The following is a 19,644-nucleotide window of genomic DNA, read 5'->3' on the forward strand; positions in this document are numbered from 1 at the left end:
AGAGAGAGAGAGAGAGAGAGAGAGAGAAATAAAAAGAGAGAGACACGAACCAACAGTTTGTCTGATATGGCAATAAAGAATAACAAGCTGCACCACGAATGTATAACTCTACGAAATATCTTCCTGTGTACAGGTGTGATGACTGACATATAGAGCCATGAATGTCATTAGCAGTTCTTTTAGATGATGTGACTTTTGTTTTATGTCCCACCTAGAATGGCAATCCTTCAAATGTTGCCCCCCTACAACAAAGTGCTCCGCCCCCGTACCCTCGGGGCACATACACTAGAATACAATGCAGATGTGCATAGAAGACTGATTCCAGTAAGCTTTGATGCATCGAGAACAGTAGGAGAGAGTAAACAAGCGGCACTGCACAAATGCTTCCCCTAATTATTAAAAGTGAGTGGATGGAAATACTCCACACAGGCCGACTTCTTGGCATTTCACACCATAGAGGATCTTAATTGTTAAGCCCATTTATACATCAAGATCAGCGAAAAAAATCAAGTATAAAACTTAAAGTGACACTAAACTCCGGAGTTAAATCTTAAAAATTTATTCAAGTAACTGAACTATTAACAAAAATGTATCTTATTTGTGTATCACTCGGCTATAGATCCTCCAATCATCTCTGAATTGGTGCTGACACTGTCCTTCCTTCTGGAGGGTGACTACTTTTGTTCCCCATGGTCCCTGTGTGTTTGTAAAGTAGTCACCGCTCCAAGCTCACTCCCGGGATGGACTACAATCTCATGTTTAGTTTACTGATTTGTATTGAGATTGTAGTCCATAACAGGAGCGCGCTTGGAGCGGTGACTACTTTACAACACACACAGGGACCATGGGGAACAGAAGTAGCCCCCCTCCAGAAGGAAGGACAGTGTCAGCACCAAGTCAGAGATGATTGGAGGATCTATAGCCGAGTGATACACAAATAAGACATTTTTGATAATTAAGGGACTTGAATGCATTTGTAAGATTTAGCTCCGGAGTTTACTGTCACTTTAAACTTTTATACTGTATCTGTATGAATTTTTGTGTTAGAAGCATCAGTATAGAAAAATGAACTCTGAATTTGTTTCTTGAAAGATGCAAATTCCAGGTCCATCATCACTGATCTTGTACAAGAAAGCAGCCGGTGAAATCCAAAGTCTCAGCTCTTGTTCTGAGTAACATCAATAATCATAGTGCCGCACAGCTCATCATTGCTACACCTGCTGTAGTGGAGTGGAGAGTGGTATGCAGAGATTTCCAAAAATCGGCTTCTTTATTGATCCATAAAATCAATGGCACAGAAGATGAAGAGTCTTCTATTATGTTTCATGCACACAAGCACTTACTCATAGAAGACCTTAAAGGAGAACTATGAGGTGAGTGATTTCCACTCACCTCATAGTTCTAGCCGACCTGTGACAATGAGACTGTCACAGGTCGGCTCAGTAGATCGGGAGGTGAGCGAAAACATAACGGCGTTCGCTCACCTCTCGATCCTGTCACGGCTCTCTGCCGTGACAGGGAAGGGGCTGGATTCCCCCCTCCCCGCTCCGATCTGCCAGCGCTGACTGGCGGAACGGACGGGGGAGGGGGCGGGTACAGCTGGCTCTGCCTCTAGATAGGCAGAGCCAGCTGCCACTCACACAGCTGGGCGGATCGCGTCATCTACGTCGCGATCCGCTCCGGCTGCGGCGTCTCAGTATACCGTGAGCTGTAGCTCTCTATATACTGAGATTAGGGTAACGGGAGGACGCTAGTTTGTGTCCTCCCATTACCCTGAGAACTATGGGGAAAAACACTGACCCCATAGTTCTCCTTTAAGTTATTTCCCACAACACAATTTAACCCTACCCGCTCAATGGGGGATTGCATTGATTAAGCTGTCAATCAGGAGACATCGGCATCTATTTATAAACCATGTGCCCTGAGAATATCTGCAGACATTAATTTTGTGCTTAGAATGACAAACAAATGTCCTTCATATTTTTTCAGTTCTGCTATATTGTGATGTAATACTGCATTGTGGCCTCTAGATGGAGCGGAAGAGCACATTAGTTTCCTATGCTCCTCAGCTCCATCTAGTGGCCATATTGCAGTATGACATCAATACATTCGACCTGCAAAAGAAACTTTCAAGAATGTTCATTTTTGCTATTCAGATATTTATAAATAGACCCCTAGTCTCTTAATGCAAACAGTTAAAAGCAAGAGTTACACACTGGTTTAAACATTCCAATCAGGGATTACATTCTATCAAATATTTCTCGCAACCAGCATATGGGGTTATGGGAGCGGTCCTGGATGATATTAATGAAGACCTAATATTTATCAGTACTGAAGCACTGTTAGATAGTTCTGCATTCTTATCCTACGATAATGACATTCAACTTCTATTATACTGCTTGTAATGAGAAGGCAGCAATATATCTTCTTTGATGTCAGGCAAAGCGGAGTTTTAACTTGACAGAAAACCAGTTTCAGGTCATTTATTATTACAGGCACAGGAGCATGACCAGCTCCCTTCAGATGTGCCCCAGCTTTTACTTTGAGATGCAAGGGCAGTCAGTAACCGCATACGGGGGTGGGACACAGAGTGGGAGGAATACGTCTACAATAGGGGTTGCCACTGCCTCCAAGAAAGGGACAAAGTCCTGACGTAGTAAGGGTGGGAGATGGTCTTGTAAACATTTTTGTGCTTCCTGTCCCTTGAAGGAGGAGGTCCAGGAGGAGCAATCTCTCAGGCAGGTTCACCATGAAGCGGGAACAATATTTCGACAGACAAAATGATTGGCTACTAAATGTGACTGAGGTCTCATTGCCCATTGGTCGCTACCCAAGTGACTGTTGATCCATTACATCAGCATACCCTATGAATGTATTTTCAATAATCCTTGTGCAGTTTTAGCCCGGCTCTAGCCAGCATCTTAAGCCCTGAGGCAGTTCTTTGCGCCCCAACATGTTACATTCTTTTCAATACAATATAATTTACCTTACCCCTTTAAGATGCTGGCCAGAGATGGGCTATTAAACCCTCATTTGTTTTTGCATATATCGATCTATCTGTTGCAAGCCAGCAGTGGATATATGCAAAAACACTAAAAAAAAAAACCTTTTCAAGACGGGTTAATACTTACCTGTGTCTCTGCCGCGTGCTCCCGTCCAAACATCTGAAGAGTCTCAGGCGGCCGCAAAGGATCTTGGAGCATGCGCAATTCAGATGTTCGGCCGGGAGACAAGGAGAGACACAAGGTAAGTCTATGGAACAGCGTGCACCCGCACAGACTCCGTGGGACATCAGAGAAGAGGACAGGGGAGTCAGCGCTGGATCGGAGACCCGCACCCAGCGCTGGAGGGACAGCTGAAAAGGACAGGAAAGAAGATCGAATTAAGAGACATCATTTAAGGCCTTGGTTCTCAACTGGTAGGTCGTGACCCCATGTTTAGTGGGTTGCCGCATGGCTTCCACTTTTCTAGGTGAGAGGCTCCTCAACCTCTCCCTAGCCTTCCCCTAGTGCAGCACTGTTCCCTCTCACACCCAGCAGCTATTCAAAATATGCTGAAGTGTTCACTTGAGGTGGGGTGGGCTAGGGGTATGGCAGCGAGGGAGCTCCATCCATATGTGCATTGCTTATAGCTCCCTTGCATGACCTGCAGAGGTACCTGGACCGGAGTGACATCACATTCTGGCTCCCGGCACGTCAACAGGTGCACATGGGAGATGTACAAGCGATGCACATATGGATGGAGCTCCATCACAGCACAGCAGCCCGCACTGCTCTGCGTTCCATTGCAGTGCGACTTAGGTCACAACTTAACGGCCGAGGACAATGTGGGTCCTGAGGTTACACAGGTTGAGAACCACTGATTAAACCCTGAGGATGGGGGAGTTCTTAACACCCCATAACAAGTTCTATTCAAGTACAATAATATTATTTACTGGATTGATAATACTTCAGTGGCACTCTCCTTTTTCTTCTACATCTCAATAGGTCAGGGGCCATGCAAGAGAACGGTCATCAAAACTGTGCATTGGCTAAAAAAATACCATCCCTAAAACAGCCACAGGTCACAAAGCGTGATCCCCACAGATTTATCTCACCGCTTCCAGAACAGGAAAACAGGAAAATACAGCTTCAAAAACTTCGGACTAACATTTTTATTACGTTTTGACATTCCAAACAAAAATAACGTTTAACATTAAACATTGCGGATTCAATTCGTCTTTTTTTTTTCTCCATAAAAATATCTCCAAAATATAAATATCTGACAATTTATATTAAAGTTCTGGGAGGTTTTATGCCGACCTGAAATTGAGCTCTTTAAGAAGTACAAAAAACACAGAAACTATTATTGCGCAGTTCTTAATGCCCGCGGGGGATTAACAAGATTATTGCAACAACTATGCTGGATCCTTACGCACTCCAGAAATCCGTTAACCTTTTAGGGATTCATTCAAGAACAATGTGAAAAAGAACTTGGCTACGGGGAAAGCAGCGATTTTGTGACTCGATGTAAAGCTAAAAGCGTCATGTGGGGGGGGGGGCATCTAGGTGTACTAGGAGGGGGGCAACTAAGAAAAATGAGGGTGGGGGCAACTAGGAGTAAATTTTACAACCAGACATTTTTCATTCCTTAATAGCATCAGTAACCAGCATCTGTGATCATCTGAATCTCAAACTCTAGGTTACAGCACCACAACTTTGTCTTACAGGGACTACTGTTTGTCTCGTTATTCGCTTGTATTCTCACCCTCTCTGAGCAGAAGCGTCAATGCTCAGCTCAATGTCTGGATGTATGTCCTATAGCCAGGCTCAGTTCGGTTTGGATAACAGACACACTGGGACATTGGAGGAGGGTAAAACCGTTACATTTGTCAGGATTAACGATCACCGACAAATAAATGTTGGGGGAGGGTAAAACCGTTAATCAGTTGGGATTTCATGCAAGCCCAACAGCATCTTTGTGGTCTCATAGCTTCATGGTTATGCTATCAGCAATAAACTGTAGCAGGCGATAAAAAAGCCTCTGAGGTATACTTCCAGATCAACACTGAGCCAACAAGTCTGCTCTGGGTGGGAGAGAATACAAGTAAATAACAGGGCAAACTGATCATAAATGTAAAAGCTGCTATCGGGATTTTTACAAACACTCACTTGTGATCTTAATGCCCTCTACCTTTATACAATCGCTGGCATGACTTTGCATAAGAGAAGGGAGATGCTGCCGAAGGACATGGAGAGAAGCAACCTATTCAGAATTCACCAAATCCAGTACAGAAAACCAAGGGCCGCATATAAACCAATATTTGGTTATAACTTGCTACACATTAACAGTTCGGTATTGTGCTCATCACAACCCCTTTAATACAAAGTAGCTTAGTCTTGCTTTCTAATGCATGACTCCAACTCCGTATTATTGGCCAATGTTTTGGAATGGGATGTCCAAGAACATACACAGCTTTGTCCAATGGTAAGGTAGCCACAAACTTGGCCATATGGTATATGCAGATCGTGAGTTCTGTCTTCACTCGCCGCTTGCTTTTCCCAGGTCAGTACTGACAATGAAGTATCGGCGTCAGAATGAGGCAACCGGGTTTTTCACAGGAGCAGCAAAAGGTAGCCAATACAGCTCAGTTTAGGCTTCTCTTCTATCTCAGGTACATAACATTTTAATGCATATCTAAACCCAAAACTATAATATATTGCAGCTTGCCAGTCCTCAGATGTGTTGGTTGCATTAGTTTTCTTTAATGAAGCTTTTTTCCCCCCTTTAAAACTTAGTAATCCTGCCAAAAACAAAACTTCCTATCCTAGGGTGACAACACTGCTGCACTGTACAGTATATGAGGAGCAGCGTTGTCACCATAGGCTGCCCTACTGATTTAAAGGAGATCTATGAGGTGAGTGATCTCCACTCATCCTCCTAGTTAGAGCCGACCTGTGACAAAGAAGCTGTCAAAGGTCGGCTCGATCGATCGGGAAGCGAGCAGAAACATGCCGCAGATCCGCTCACTTCCCGATCGTCCCCCTGCAGTGACCGTCAGTCACCTCTCCCCGCAGGGATTCCCCCCTTCCCGATCCTCCAGCGCTGACTGGAGGGACGGACGGGGGCGGGTACAGCTGGCTCTGCCTCTAGATAGGCAGAGCCAGCTGTTCACTCACGCAGCCGGGCGGATCGACAGTAATGTCAAGATCTGTCCCGGCTGCGGCGTCTCAGTATTTAGTGGGCAATAGCTTGCTATATACTGAGCTTTGGGTCACAGGAGGAGGTTAGAATATGTCCTCCTGTGACCCTAAAAACACTTACCCCATAGTTCTCCTTTAAACTTCTCCTTTCCATTACACAGGGAGGAGGGGTTGTGTTATTTACAGAAGATAGCTTGGAAAGCTGATAACACGGTTCGAGGTTTCAGCTCAGTGAAGGTTTTTTTTCTGTAATTGCAGAAAAATTACTTGTCATAAAAAAAAATTAACACCCACGGCATCTAGGGATTGGTAAGCTGCAATAGATTACATTTTGGTTCTTGGGTTTATAAATACTTTCCTGTTAGCTCCTCATAAGTGTTTGCTTACAAGCTAAGTGCAACTTAACATGTAGCTATGCAAGCAAAGTGCGCGCGCGCGCACACACACACACACACGATGATGGACCTTCTCTTTGTGGAATCTGTGTGAGCAACAGCAACTATTTGTCATTCAGTTCAGTAACCGTCCTGAAAATGCAGCTCACGGTCTAGACTCCTTTTCACATGATTAGCTGGCTAATCTTAATTTGCAGGAAAAGAAGTCTTAATAGCTGAAGCTCAAATTACACACAGAGCTGAGTGAGTCAGGAGTGACATACAGGTTTCTGTGGCTGGTGTCTGGCCACTCCAGGGCTCGTAGTTCCAGGAAATACAATGACTGGCCACCTTATTAGGTATGATAGTAGTGGGTTGGACCCCCTTTCGGCTTCAGAGCTGCCTTAATTCTTCATGTCATAGAGTCAACAAGTGGCTGCAGACATTCCAGAGAGTTTGGTCCATATTGACGATAGCAAATCACACAGTTGCTGCAGATGTCAGCTGCACATCCATGATGAGAATCTCTTGTTCCACCAAATCCCAAGGGTGCTCTTTTGGATTGAGACCTGGTGGCTGTGGAGGCCATGTGACCAGTGAGCTCATTGTCATGTCCAAGAAGCCAGTTTCAGATGATTATAGCTTCCCGACATGGCGCGTTATCCTGCTGGTACTCAGTACCAGTTGAGCATTGTTTAAATGCCACAGCCTACCTAAGGGTCCCAAAGTGTGCCAACAAAATATCCCCCACACCATTACACTACCACCACCGGCCTGAACCGTTGATGGGTCCGTGCTTTCACGCTGTTTACACATAATTGTGACCCGACCATCTGAATGTTGCAGCAGAAATCAAGACTCCTCAGACCAGGCAACATGTATCCAATCTTCTATTGTCCAATTTTTTGGATATTTTCTCTCTTTTTGGACCATTCTCTGTAAACCCGGGAGATGGTTCTGCGTGACAATCCCAGTAGATCAGCAGATTCTGAAATACTCAGACGAGCCCGTCTGGCACCAACAACAATGCCACCTTCAAAGTCACTGAAATCACCTTTCTTCTCCATTCTGATGCTCGGTTTGAACGTCTTGAGCATGTCTACACGCCTAAAAGCATTGAGGTGAAGCGATGTGATTGGCTGATTAGAGATTTGCAGTTGAACAGGTGTACCTAATAAAGTGGCCAGTGAGTGAATGACTATGCCAGGGGTAGAGCGCTTCACTGAATCAAGCAGAAACCCGAACATAAAAATTCAACAACTACAGTTAGCTTTAAAATAGAACTATGGGGGAACCTTTTCATTCCATAGTTCTCTTTAGGGTCACGGGAGGACATATACTAACCTCCTCCCGTGACCCAAAGCTCAGTATATCACGGGCTACTGCCTGCTATATACTGAGGGTGCCACAGCCGGGACGGACCCTGACAATACAACGGTACCTCGGTTCACAAACGCTTCTGTTCGCGAACAATTTGTTACGCAAAGAGGAAGTTCGGCAAAATTTTCCTTCAGTTCCCGAACTCCGCATCGGGCGACAAAACACAACCGCAGCCATCTTCCCTGCTCTGACACATGGTAGTGGCTTCCTCTAGTCAGGATTGCGGTCTGATCACAGCTTGATTCGGTTCGCGACCAATTCAGATAGCGACCAGAATCGTGGAACGAATTAAGTGCGTGAACAGAGGTAAAACTGTACTGTTAAGATCCACCAAGCTGACTGAGTGACAGCTGGCTCTTCCTATCTAGAGGCAGAGCCAGCTGTGCCCGCCCCCTCCCTGTCTGTCTGTCCCTCCACTCAAGTGCTGGAGGATCAAAGCGGGGAGGGGGGGGAATCCCTGCAGGGAGCGGTGACTGACAGTCACCGCTCTCTGCAGGGAGATGATCGAGAAGTGAGCGAGCGACGGTATGTGCTCACTCACTTTCCGATCTATAGAGCCGACGTGACAGTTTCAATGTCACACGTCGGCTCCAACTATGAGCCTCATAGTCCTCCTCTAAGTGTTAAATATGTGAATTTACTTTCACTGAAAACAATTGAACTGAAATCCATTCTTCCAAAATACTTTTGCGTGCGTTTATTGGGGATTTCGCTGGATTACTGGATGGCACATCCAAGTATAAAAAAAAAAAAAAGAAAGAAAGATCTTAGCCTGGCTTATTTTGTAAACCGTTTAGAAAATGGATGAATTGCCATTAAAAAGTGAGAAAAACCATCTCCCTTTTCTTTACTGACTCACTCAAATTTTGTAAAACTTTGTTTACGCACAGTTTGGTTGTAGGTTTTGGGTTACAACGCCAATAAGCCAAAACATGACCTAAAAATGTCAAGACATCGAAGATCTCAGACTAAACAAAAGGAATTGTCGACTACCAAAGAGAACGCTCGGATTCGGAAAGATTTCTTTCGTCTGAAATGTAATTCTGCATCAGGCTAAACATTGGAGTCAGAGCTCCGCCACTTCAAGTATTTACATAAATACGCGTCGGGTGCTCCTACGTACGAAAAGGACCATCTCGCTACACGTTGGGTATCGCCGCGCTCGCCGGAGAGAAATAATTCTAGGGCCAATATTTACACGTATCTCTAAACTGATGACCTGCGGGGGCTTTTAAATCGTCATCTATGGACTTTTTGGGGTACTAAATTGTGTCAACATTTTAGGGACGCACACAATTTCTAACCTGGGCATGTTGGGTATCCATTTACTCGTTGTAACCTCCTCTTTTATATTGTACAATGAAATGGGTATTATATCGTGTTTTGGGGGAATTAAACTTAAGGGCATTTATCACAAAATGTTTGGGTCTGATAAAGAGTTGCGCCAATATCGTGCAACATAAAAATTTGCAACTGCCACCATTTTATTCTACAGGGTTTCAGCTTTAAGAAAATATATAATGTTTGGGATTTTGAAGTAATTGTCAGGCCTGAAATGTGGATTATATGGGTGCAAAAACATTTAAAAAAAAGGCCTTGGAAGCGAAAGGGTTAAAGATTGAAATGTCTGCATGAATATGAAATGTATTTGTAATGTTTCATATTTCCCATACTAAAAAAAAAAAAAGATTTTTACACAAAGTATTTTTTTAAATTACTTTTTACCCTCAACAAAATGTACGAAAAACCCTATAAACTCCCTTTAGGATCAGGATTATAAAAACCCCCAAGGAAACATTTCTAATATCCCAAAAAAACGAACTCCAAATCTGAAACAAAAACATTCCCCAGTAAATGCATCACGGCTCCATTCATTTGTGTCACTCTTCTCCTTACTAGGAGGTCAAAGAGAAGTTTTGGCTGCTTCCCAAAGAAAGTAAAATAGGCTCCAAGCGTTCCCATACAATCAAGAGCCGGAGCCATCAATCAAGGAAAGCCTCAGAGGAGCTCAAATGGAATCTGAAGTTCAGCCGTAAAATCTTTTGTGACATGGCCCACCGGCAACCTGGGCTAAGGACGACAAGAAGGTTTTGGGAAAATCTCAGATGTGATCACTGATATTAGCTGAAGGAAATAGTAAAGTGCAAAAGGTAGCCAAAACATATACAGAATGGTTAGAATGGACACTGAAGACAGTAAATTCGACAAGGTTTCTCTCCAGGAGACTTAAAGAACTATGAGGCGAATCACTCACCCTCACAGTATATAGGGAGCTGTAGCTCACGATATACTGAGCTGTGGGTCACGGGAGGACGCTAGTTTGTGTTCTCCCGTGACCCTGAGGAGAACTATGGGGAAAAGCCCTAACCCCATAGTTCTCCTTTAAGCAGCAGCAGTCATGACAGAATCCAAATATTCAGTCTCCGATTATTATAACCGTGTATTGTTTCTGATCCATTTTTACACTATTAGGTCTGTGAACACCAGTTGGAAATCTGATTAAAAAACCATGGGTATAAATATCAAAGTTAGTCCCCCCTTTACCAGCCTCCATTTTTGTAAGAAGGCTTTCCACATGATTCTGGAATGTGCCTATGGGAATTTGTGCCCATTCAGCCAAAAGAGCATTTGTGAGGTCAGGTACTGCTGTTGGAGTCGAAGACCTGGCTCGTAATCTGTATTCAAATTCATCCCAAAAGGTGTTCAATCTCTGTGCATGCCACTAATGTTCCTCTGCACCTAACTCATCAAACCATGCTTGCACCTAAAAGCAATCATTCTGAGGGGTGTTCACATACTTTTAGATACAGGGTTTAAGCTCATCAACACAGGTTTTGGGACTCGGGACACACACACACACCACAAAAAGGACAAGTAGTTAAAAGAGAAAAGCGAAAAAAGGGTTAATTACTGGGAATCTGTATTTGGCTCCATTCACACATAGCGGTAGCATTTTCCGCGCGGCACGAAACCGAGCAAACTTTACACATACGCGCAGATTCCGCTAATGTGTAAACAGAGCCCAAGGTGGTAGCCAAAACCCACCCTTGGACTTTTTTTGCAGGACGTGCGTTTTTGTATCGCGTAGACGTCGCCCTAGTGTGAACACACAATGGAAAGAATAATTTTTTATGTTTAGCGAGTTTAAATGCAAACCGCTAATGTGTGAACAGAGCCTAAGGTGACCTACTGGATCTATAAACTAAACACCCTGGTCCCAATAGGTTTGAACGAGGAAATAGAGATCCACACCAGCCTCTAATTTTAGGACTGTAACATACTTTGGTGTCAGTGACAATTTTTTAGATCCATGTTAGGTTCCAACTTTCAACCTATTACTTTTAATAGCACACACTATTTTTAGGCACAGTTTCTGGTATAAGTCTGCCAAAATGCAACCTTTTAACTATAGAAAGCAATTTTGTATTAATAAAAAGTAACCTTTTAATAACAATAAAGAATATTTCTATTAGTTTATTATACCGGTATGTACAAACACCAGCATACAGTCCACCTTCTCCATGTTATGTTGCTTACACTAGCACAAACACCTGCCGATCCCCAAGACATTCACATCCCTAGACATCTCTGGACACTGCTCTTCACTATCCCCACTGAGCCCATCTAAGGATATTTATGTAACGGCAGTCTCTTTCACTGCCCGCAGACTGCAGCCATCCAGCCCAAGTGCTCACGGCATTGGGAAACCACCACGAGCTTGTCCCACCCCCTTCCATCGGTCCACCAATCATAAGCGCAGGATGGCCCTGGGCTCCTCCCAGCTGTCAAATTTAAATAGATTTGAATCCTTCTCGCATTTTTTCTTCCATCACGAACCCAGGCTTGACAAAGAGGCAGCGGCCTTGAAAAGCGTAGCCGACCGTAGTGTTACACCCCTTACTACCCAGTTAGATGGACTCTTCGTGCCGATCAGAACCGCGCTTACCGCCAGGTCTATCTACTGCTCACTGCAGTCTGACAGTGACAACACCGCCGGAGAGCGGCTTCTCTCGCACAGCCGACAGGATTCAGTCTGGCCAGCTGTCTCCTTACGGCTCACAATAGCACTCTCGCCACTATCATTCAGGCTATTCTCATACATGCCCTATGGTGCCACCCTCAGCCAGCTATTATCCCTATGTGTTTTAGTCACACAAGTCGATCGTGACCAGCTATTGCCACTAGCAGCCCATCAATCACTGAGCTCACATAACCTTCAGCACTTGATAGGAGGGCCAATCAAGCGGTCACAGAGGAGTTCCCTGGGACACAGTGACATCTTAAACGTGAGTGGTTTTTATACAGTAGACGTTGACTAGCTTTATACAGACATATACCGATGAACCCTAAAAGCATACAAGACACACTTGGTGCTTAAACATGTGTCAAAGTCCATGTGCTTGGGCTGGAATAGAATTCATACAGACAGGTCTAGAACACCTTAGGAGACATACTGCCTCTGGAATGTCAGAGTTAGGGTTAGTTGCAGTGATAAGCCTTGGCAGCCAATGACGTTGTAGCCCATATGGTTCTATTGTAAAATGGCTTATAAAAAGGTGCCTTCATGCCTCTGTTCTTTGACCTGCTTGTCTCTTGGTCCCAGCTAAATTAAGCTTATGCCTGGTCCGATCCTTTTTAACTTCAACCCACATCTACTAGGTCTTAGCTCTCTTGACACTGTGCATGGTGTGAACCCGATAGTAGCAAAATTGCCTTTCAACATCCAAGAAAAATGGATAACAGCGGATTTCAGGTATAAGGAGGAACATCAAGTTTTTTCCACCGTTCTCCTTTTCAAAGTTCGTCATAGGACTTAGCCAGAGCCAAGAGCCATCCAAGTGTCTCAATTATCAATTCGAGCATTCCTAGCCTTCTTTAGAAAATCACTACAACAGCACCAGGGAATCATCTCAAACTACTGACTGCAGCAAACTGAACTTTTAACAGGTGACCAGGAATACACCAATATCGAGATCCTACACAACAATACTGACATTCATCAGTTCACGGCCTTTGTATCTAGTGACTCGATCACTATCGGCTTCAGTAGATGCTATAGGGTTGCTCACAGGAGGACCAGCCTCAAGCTAAGCCTGCAATTGATGAAACACTGGACAACTGCAAAAAAAAAACAGTAAATCTTCACTGAAAGAACCCCGGCGAGAGCTCCGGAGACTTTCATACTACATTCCCACTACAGAATCTCGACCCAAGCTGCAATTGAGCTATACATTTGTCCATCAAGACCCATGCTAAGGCTGACAGCTCAAGCAGCACACCAGGAACCCAAACAATGAAAGACCTAAGAAACTCAGCCACCCACACCAGTCATTGTGTAAGAAGAATGTAATTTTCCTCTCAAGCTGAAAGCAGTAACTCGTAAAGGTGGACTTGTCAGGAAGTTCCATCAACCAACTAGAGAGATGATCCTACTTCTACCCATAAGAGACCATTGCAAGCTTTGCCACCCTAGGAAAAATGGCCTGATGTATTCATGGACTGTTCTAGCTGTATCAAGTTAAGGACACTGAAGACATTATTTTCCTAACAGAGCTATTTATATACTTTTACATGTTTTTGAGTTCATCCTCGGTGCTGAACACACCTGAAGTAAAGCTATATTGAATTCTATTTCAATATCTCAATAAAGAGTGAAGCTGCCTGCGGATTCTGCCAGCAAGCAGCTATAGTATCCACACAGACTGGGTCTAGGAGGTATGTCACTGCATATAGCGCAACAATTAAAATAGAAATAACCTTTACCAGAGGTGTCACATTTTAAGTAACCTGTAGGATATGGAAGAGGAGGGGATACTGGAACCCTGCACTAGAGATGGGAGGGGTAGATATAATGCATGTTTTGAGTTCAGCCTTGGGTGGCAATGGGTATTTTTCCTGTTGGGGTGCTCTTCAAATCTCTGGCATGATGTACGGTTTCAATCAATTTACCAAAAAATAACATTTTCATTAGGGGAGGAAAACACATAATTATATACCGCCAGAAAGGTGTTTACGTTTATTCCTACTTAGGGCTTATTCAAACCAGCTGCTGTGCTAAATCGCACAGCACCTGGTGTGCACCGCCCGGCACAGTGCTCATGCTCTGATCCCGAAATATCGCACTGTGCTTTTTTTTTTTAGAACTTTGACATGTCACACGTGGCATTTCATTCAGTTCTATGGTCACAGCGGAGTGTAAAGCGGTTGAACCGCGGTTGCATCCAGATGCACTGGAAAAAAAAAAAAGTACTGCATGCCGTACTTTTTCCAGTGCGCACCACTGCTGTAATGCAATGGTGTGAATGGTATCCATCCGTGACAAAGCAAATTGTCTTGCATTGGGGCTGCGCTGGAAAACACGGCCAGTGCAGCCCCAACTAATCTGGTTTGAATGGGTCCTTAAAACGCTTCAAAATATTTTAGGGGCAGCCAAAAACTTTAGGCATAAACATTATTCAATGACATTTATGAATCAATTAAAATCAATCAATAAACATTCGGAAAAAAAAAACCTTCAGTGATGAACACAATCCTGACAGTCTTTTCAGAGTATTCAATGGCAGTATTCTAAGTAGTTCATGAAATATACTGTTAAAGGAAACCTCAACTGATGGAGTTTAAAGGCTGACATTACTGAACCCTCCAGAAAAAAAAAAAGGGCACAGGACTCTATACGCAAGAGTACAGCTCCCACCTCCCACCTCCAGCAAGGTGGAGACTATAAAAATCAAAAGGGCACAGCCCAATGTAGGGGCTATAGCACTGCACAAGCATCAGAGGCTCAGGAGCAGCAAACAGGAACAATATCCAAACAGGAAGGCAACTTCCTTCTCTGTACAGTCTTAGCCAGCAGGGTCCAACAGTATAAAAAAAGAGCAGTGCCCTTTGACTGGAGTAAAAAAAAAAATTAAATCCTATTTTCACCCAGAATTCAGTGGAGGAAACATGACTATTCTTCAACATGCAGGATGTCCAAAAGCAGACCCAAAAAAAGGGAGGGGCAGGAAAAGATGGAGAGGGACACCCCACCTTCCTTAGGATACTAAGCTAAACTGAGCCGGTGTCCCATGTGCATGAGCTGAGCCACTAGATGGGGGACTGGGCACTTTTAAATATGCAAATTTCTTTCAGTTCACGCTTTTGCAATGTGGACGGCATAGGTTTCCATATTTTGCATTGTTTCAATAAAACAAGCCTATGTGTGGTAAAGTACGCTGTGTAACAAAAGGTTAATACATGCCCTAAACACTGACCGTTCTTACAGCAATGCCAGTATATACCGTATTTTTCGCTCCATAAGACGCCCTTTATTCCGCCCGAGACATGCAGTTTTGGGCGCCGGGCGAGTAGTAGGAGCCACTGCTCGTTTAATACGAGTGATCTAACGAGATCACTCGTATTAAAGCCGATCAGCGGCGGCGGCGATCGAGTTCAGCAGCAGGAGCCACTGCTCGTTTAATACGAGAGATCTAACGAGATCACTCGTATTAAAACCGAGCAGCGGCGACGATCGAGATCACCATAGAGCAGACGAAGAATAGACGTGTCATCACTGAGACCGTGGCGCTGTAACCACAGCGCCACCTGTCTCAGCGGTCACTAACTGCAGCTTCTGTCACAGCTTCCGTCACAGAAGCTACAGTCTCGAGTGCTCCATAAGGCGCGCCGGACCTCCCTGCGTCCTATGGTCCGATGCGTCTTATGGACCGCAAAATACGGTACTAACCATTATAAATATTGAGCAGAGGTAAAAAAAAACAGACACATTGATCCTTAAAAAATAAATAAATCTGAAAGAGAACAGTAACAAGTTTAACATTCTGTCTTTACTGCATCCTGCACATGGGCATTCTTTAATCTTAGTCCATGATGAAGCTTGCTGAAAAGGCTTGTTTAAAGTCAAAGCCAGCACTACCTTTAAAGGAGAACTATGGGGTTAAGGCTTTTCCCCATAGTTCTCCTTAGGGTAAAGGGAGGACACAAACTAGTGTCCTCCCGTCACCCTAGGCTCAGTATACCGCGAGCTGTAGCTCACGGTATACTGAGACGCCGCAGTATACCGTGAGCTGCTGCTCGCGGTATACTGAGACGCCGCAGCTGAAGCGGATCCCGACAATTATGCCGGGATCCGCCCTGCTGCGTGACTGACAGCTGGCTCTGCCTATCTAGAGGCAGAGTCAGCTGTACCCGCCCCCTCACCCGTCCGTTCCACCAGTCAGCGCTGGCGGATCGAAGCGGGGAGGGGGGAATCCAGCCCCTCCCCTGTCACGGCAGAGAGCCATGACAGGATCGAGAGGTGAGCGAACGCTGGTATGTGTTCGCTCACCTCCCGATCTACTGAGCCGACCTGTCACAGTCTCATTGTCACAGGTCGGCTAGAACTATGAGGAGTGAAAAGCACTCACCTCATAGTTCTCCTTTAAGATACAAATTTGAAAACCCTAGACTAGGGATCTATGGTGCTTTAAAGGGAAACTATAATAATTTTGATTTAACTTTGTGTACAGGTTTATAAACGGGTGTATTTTTCCATTATGTAACTTTAGTTTACATACGGCGGCTAATTGGGGAAAAAAAAAGAAGTGCCTCCATGACACTGTTTGTAAAGCATGCTAAAATGTAATGTCTAGCAAGTCCTGCTTACTTGTTGACCCCCCTCTGCAGGCTAAAAATTAAAGGGAAGGGGATTTTTAAAAAAATGCAAACTGTAAGTGCCTGAATCTGACCTGGTATCGGCCTCTTAAGTCTACTGTACAGTAAAGCTTAGACTGGGAAAGAGAACAGCAGCACGAGGAGGCAATAGCTGTGCTGCAGGATAGCAGAAATATAGCAGAAGGGAGCAGAGTGACAGAGCAATGATCTCATTAGTCTTCTGCTGCTCATTTTACGGTCACAAGCTGGGGGAATTATAAGATTAGTAAAGCTGGCTATACATTTTAATATTTTCTTAATATAAAGAAAATATCACAGATTCCGCCATTAACGCTTACAAACATTGATCAAGGAACCTCCCGCTGTCTTCATTCAGACAGAGGCCAGCTGACTATCGGCGGGAGATTCCTCGATCAACTGCCCACTTTGTTCACCTGATGGTGGGATGCCAGCCGAAAGGGTGCCGAGAATGACACCCACTGTGCGAATTTCAGCCGGTTCATCAAGAACCAGCCAAAACTTATAGTGTAACTCAACAGCAGCAGAGAGAAAATCTGGTCTCCAGCCGTGTCCCATGCAACAGATCTGTGCAAATCTCTGGACTAAATGCAGAGAACTACAAATCCTTTGGTAGGTGAAACAGCTCCCTCTCTCTCTCTCTCTATATATATATATATATATATATATATAGTTTTAAGTTTGAGTATTTTGTTGTTTGCCTGGAGTTTAGCTTTAATGCTTGCTGATTCAGATGTTCTTCAGATTAGAGTTCACAAGCCATGATTAAACGAATGCCCGGGTGTACAAGGTCATGCTGTTCCTTATTTTAATACACGGTTGTAAAAACTTGCATACGTTTAGGAAAAGAAAGACCCTCCCTACCCTAGAAGCAAGCTAAACACTCTTGAGCTCCCCCTGATGATAAAACTAAACATGATTGGAATATGCCATGAAAGGATCTCTGTTATTGAACTGTACTATCACGCTGCAAAATATGTCAGCAATTTGAAGACAAAAAGGTAATATTTTACAAGCAGCAGGCTCTGTGTTGGTCTTTAAATATTTGGTATTAGTCTTTCGGATGGAACAGGATTTGAACACAATCATGTCTTTTCTTGGTATTCGGTGTAATCTCGAACATAATTATTTCTACAGCACTAAATAAATAATTGTGGTAGACTGTCCTGCAGGGCAGCGGCTCCCCTTTGCCCAAACAATGTCTGTGTGAACTGAACTCAAAGCCGCCTGTGTGAATATGTAATGACATTCTACAGAAATTAGAAGGGTGATAGAAGCAGGCCGGGATTCTGCCAACCGTACGGAGTCCTGAGACAATGGCGGACGGGTGTCCCAACAACGACTGCCGGACGTCTACCTCCCTTGGTACATAAAAGGGTAGAAAAAATTCAGGAAGAAGGCAACGATAGCTGCCATGGTGCCTAGCACGAAATATCGGATGCGGGCCTCCTCATTGCCCTCCGAGAGATGGAGGTCGGCGGGTTCGCGGCTGACGGGCGTTCTGGGTCTTCGCCGGGCGTCCAGGCGCTGCAGCTCCTCCTCTTCGGCCTCCATTGCCTGCCAGATCAGAGATGCCTGTGGTGTGTGGAAACCTGTGTCAGAGTCGGGGGGGCCACACATAGGAGCACAAAGCTGCTAGACACACAACATCTACTCAGGAGTTTCTGCTAAGCAAATACAAAAATCAGCTACGGTTTACTAATGCATTGAAGGGTAGAAATGCCCGATAATGTGGGACACCCCCGCTGCAACCAATCTGATTGGTTGACTCTTCTTACAAACAAGCCACACTTCCATGGATCTTCACAAGTAAAGCAACTTTTATTGATATAACAAATACATGTGAACCAAAACTCCCATGTGTCTAACACCTCCCACACGTTTTACCGATCTGGCTTAAAAGGAGAACTGTGAGGCGAGTGATGATTTCCACTCAACACCAGTTCGAGCCGAAGTGTGACAAAGAAACCATTACAGGCCGGCTCTATAGATCAGGAAGTGAGCGAACACATATCGTCGCTTGCTCACTTCGCGATCATCTCCCTGCAGAGAGCTGTGACTGTCAGTCACGGCCCCCCGCAGGGATTCCCCCAGCACTGATTGGAGGAATGGATGGGGGGAAGGGGCAGTCACAGCAGGCTCTGCCTCTACATAGGCAGAGCCAGCTGTCACTCACGCAGCTGGGTGGATCTCAACCGCATTGTCGGGATCCGTCCCGGCTGCGGCGATCTCGGTATATAGTGAGCAATAGCCCGCTATATACTGAGCTTTGGGTCATGGGAGGAGGTTAGTATGTATTAGTATGTATTTGATAGATCAATAAAAGTTTCTTTAACTTATGAAGATCCATGGAAGTGCAGCTTGTTTGTAAGAAGAATCATATGTTGGAGGCATGCCTGTTTTGCAACCGCGGAGTGATTGTTGCTTAGTGTGGCCTGGGAATTGGTGCGGTGGACTGTTTGCACAATCTGGTTGTTATGAGGCAACACAGAGAACCAAAACTTCCCTCAGGGCCAACACTGTGTAATATGATATGGAACTATCAACCATCCGGTGTGTTACAGCATTGTTGGAAGTGCTATGTCTGCTGGTTAAAGTCCGACGGAGCAGCCTGGACACATTCTTAGGCGGGCCCTAGGTCAGTGACATTCCTCTGATTTTTAGGGTACAAGGCAATCTGCGCCTCAGCAAAATAAAGGCTAATTTCACTTTTTTATTTTTAAATGTTGATTTAAATCAGAAATCATTGCTATCACTGTACACAGCTAAACAAGCAACATAAGCTGAACATTTAAATGACATTACACCTCCTACTGCACTTCATTTGTGTAGGAACAATTCCAAATAGTATAAGCCAATTAAATCATAACAAAAAACAAAAAAAGTATAATGAAGAAAATAAAAAAATGATATATAATCTATCTATATACAAAGTCGTCGGGGTCTTGTTAATCCAAAATTGGCATGACATGATACAAAAGGGCACTTTCGTATAACGTCATTACAATTTTGGATTAACAAATAAAAAAGGAGATTGA

At 44.3% G+C, this 19,644-nt stretch overlaps 1 protein-coding gene across 2 annotated transcripts in view; it reads right to left on the minus strand.

The window, feature by feature from the left end:
* The window catches only part of USP19 (ubiquitin specific peptidase 19), a 78,684-nt gene that overhangs the window by 667 nt on the left and 58,373 nt on the right, over positions 1–19,644 (minus strand). The window lies entirely within an intron of this gene.

Source organism: Nanorana parkeri, unplaced genomic scaffold (genome assembly GCF_000935625.1).
Source record: "Nanorana parkeri isolate BGI_ZX_2015 unplaced genomic scaffold, ASM93562v1 scaffold56, whole genome shotgun sequence".
Classification (NCBI taxonomy): Eukaryota; Metazoa; Chordata; class Amphibia; order Anura; family Dicroglossidae; genus Nanorana; species Nanorana parkeri.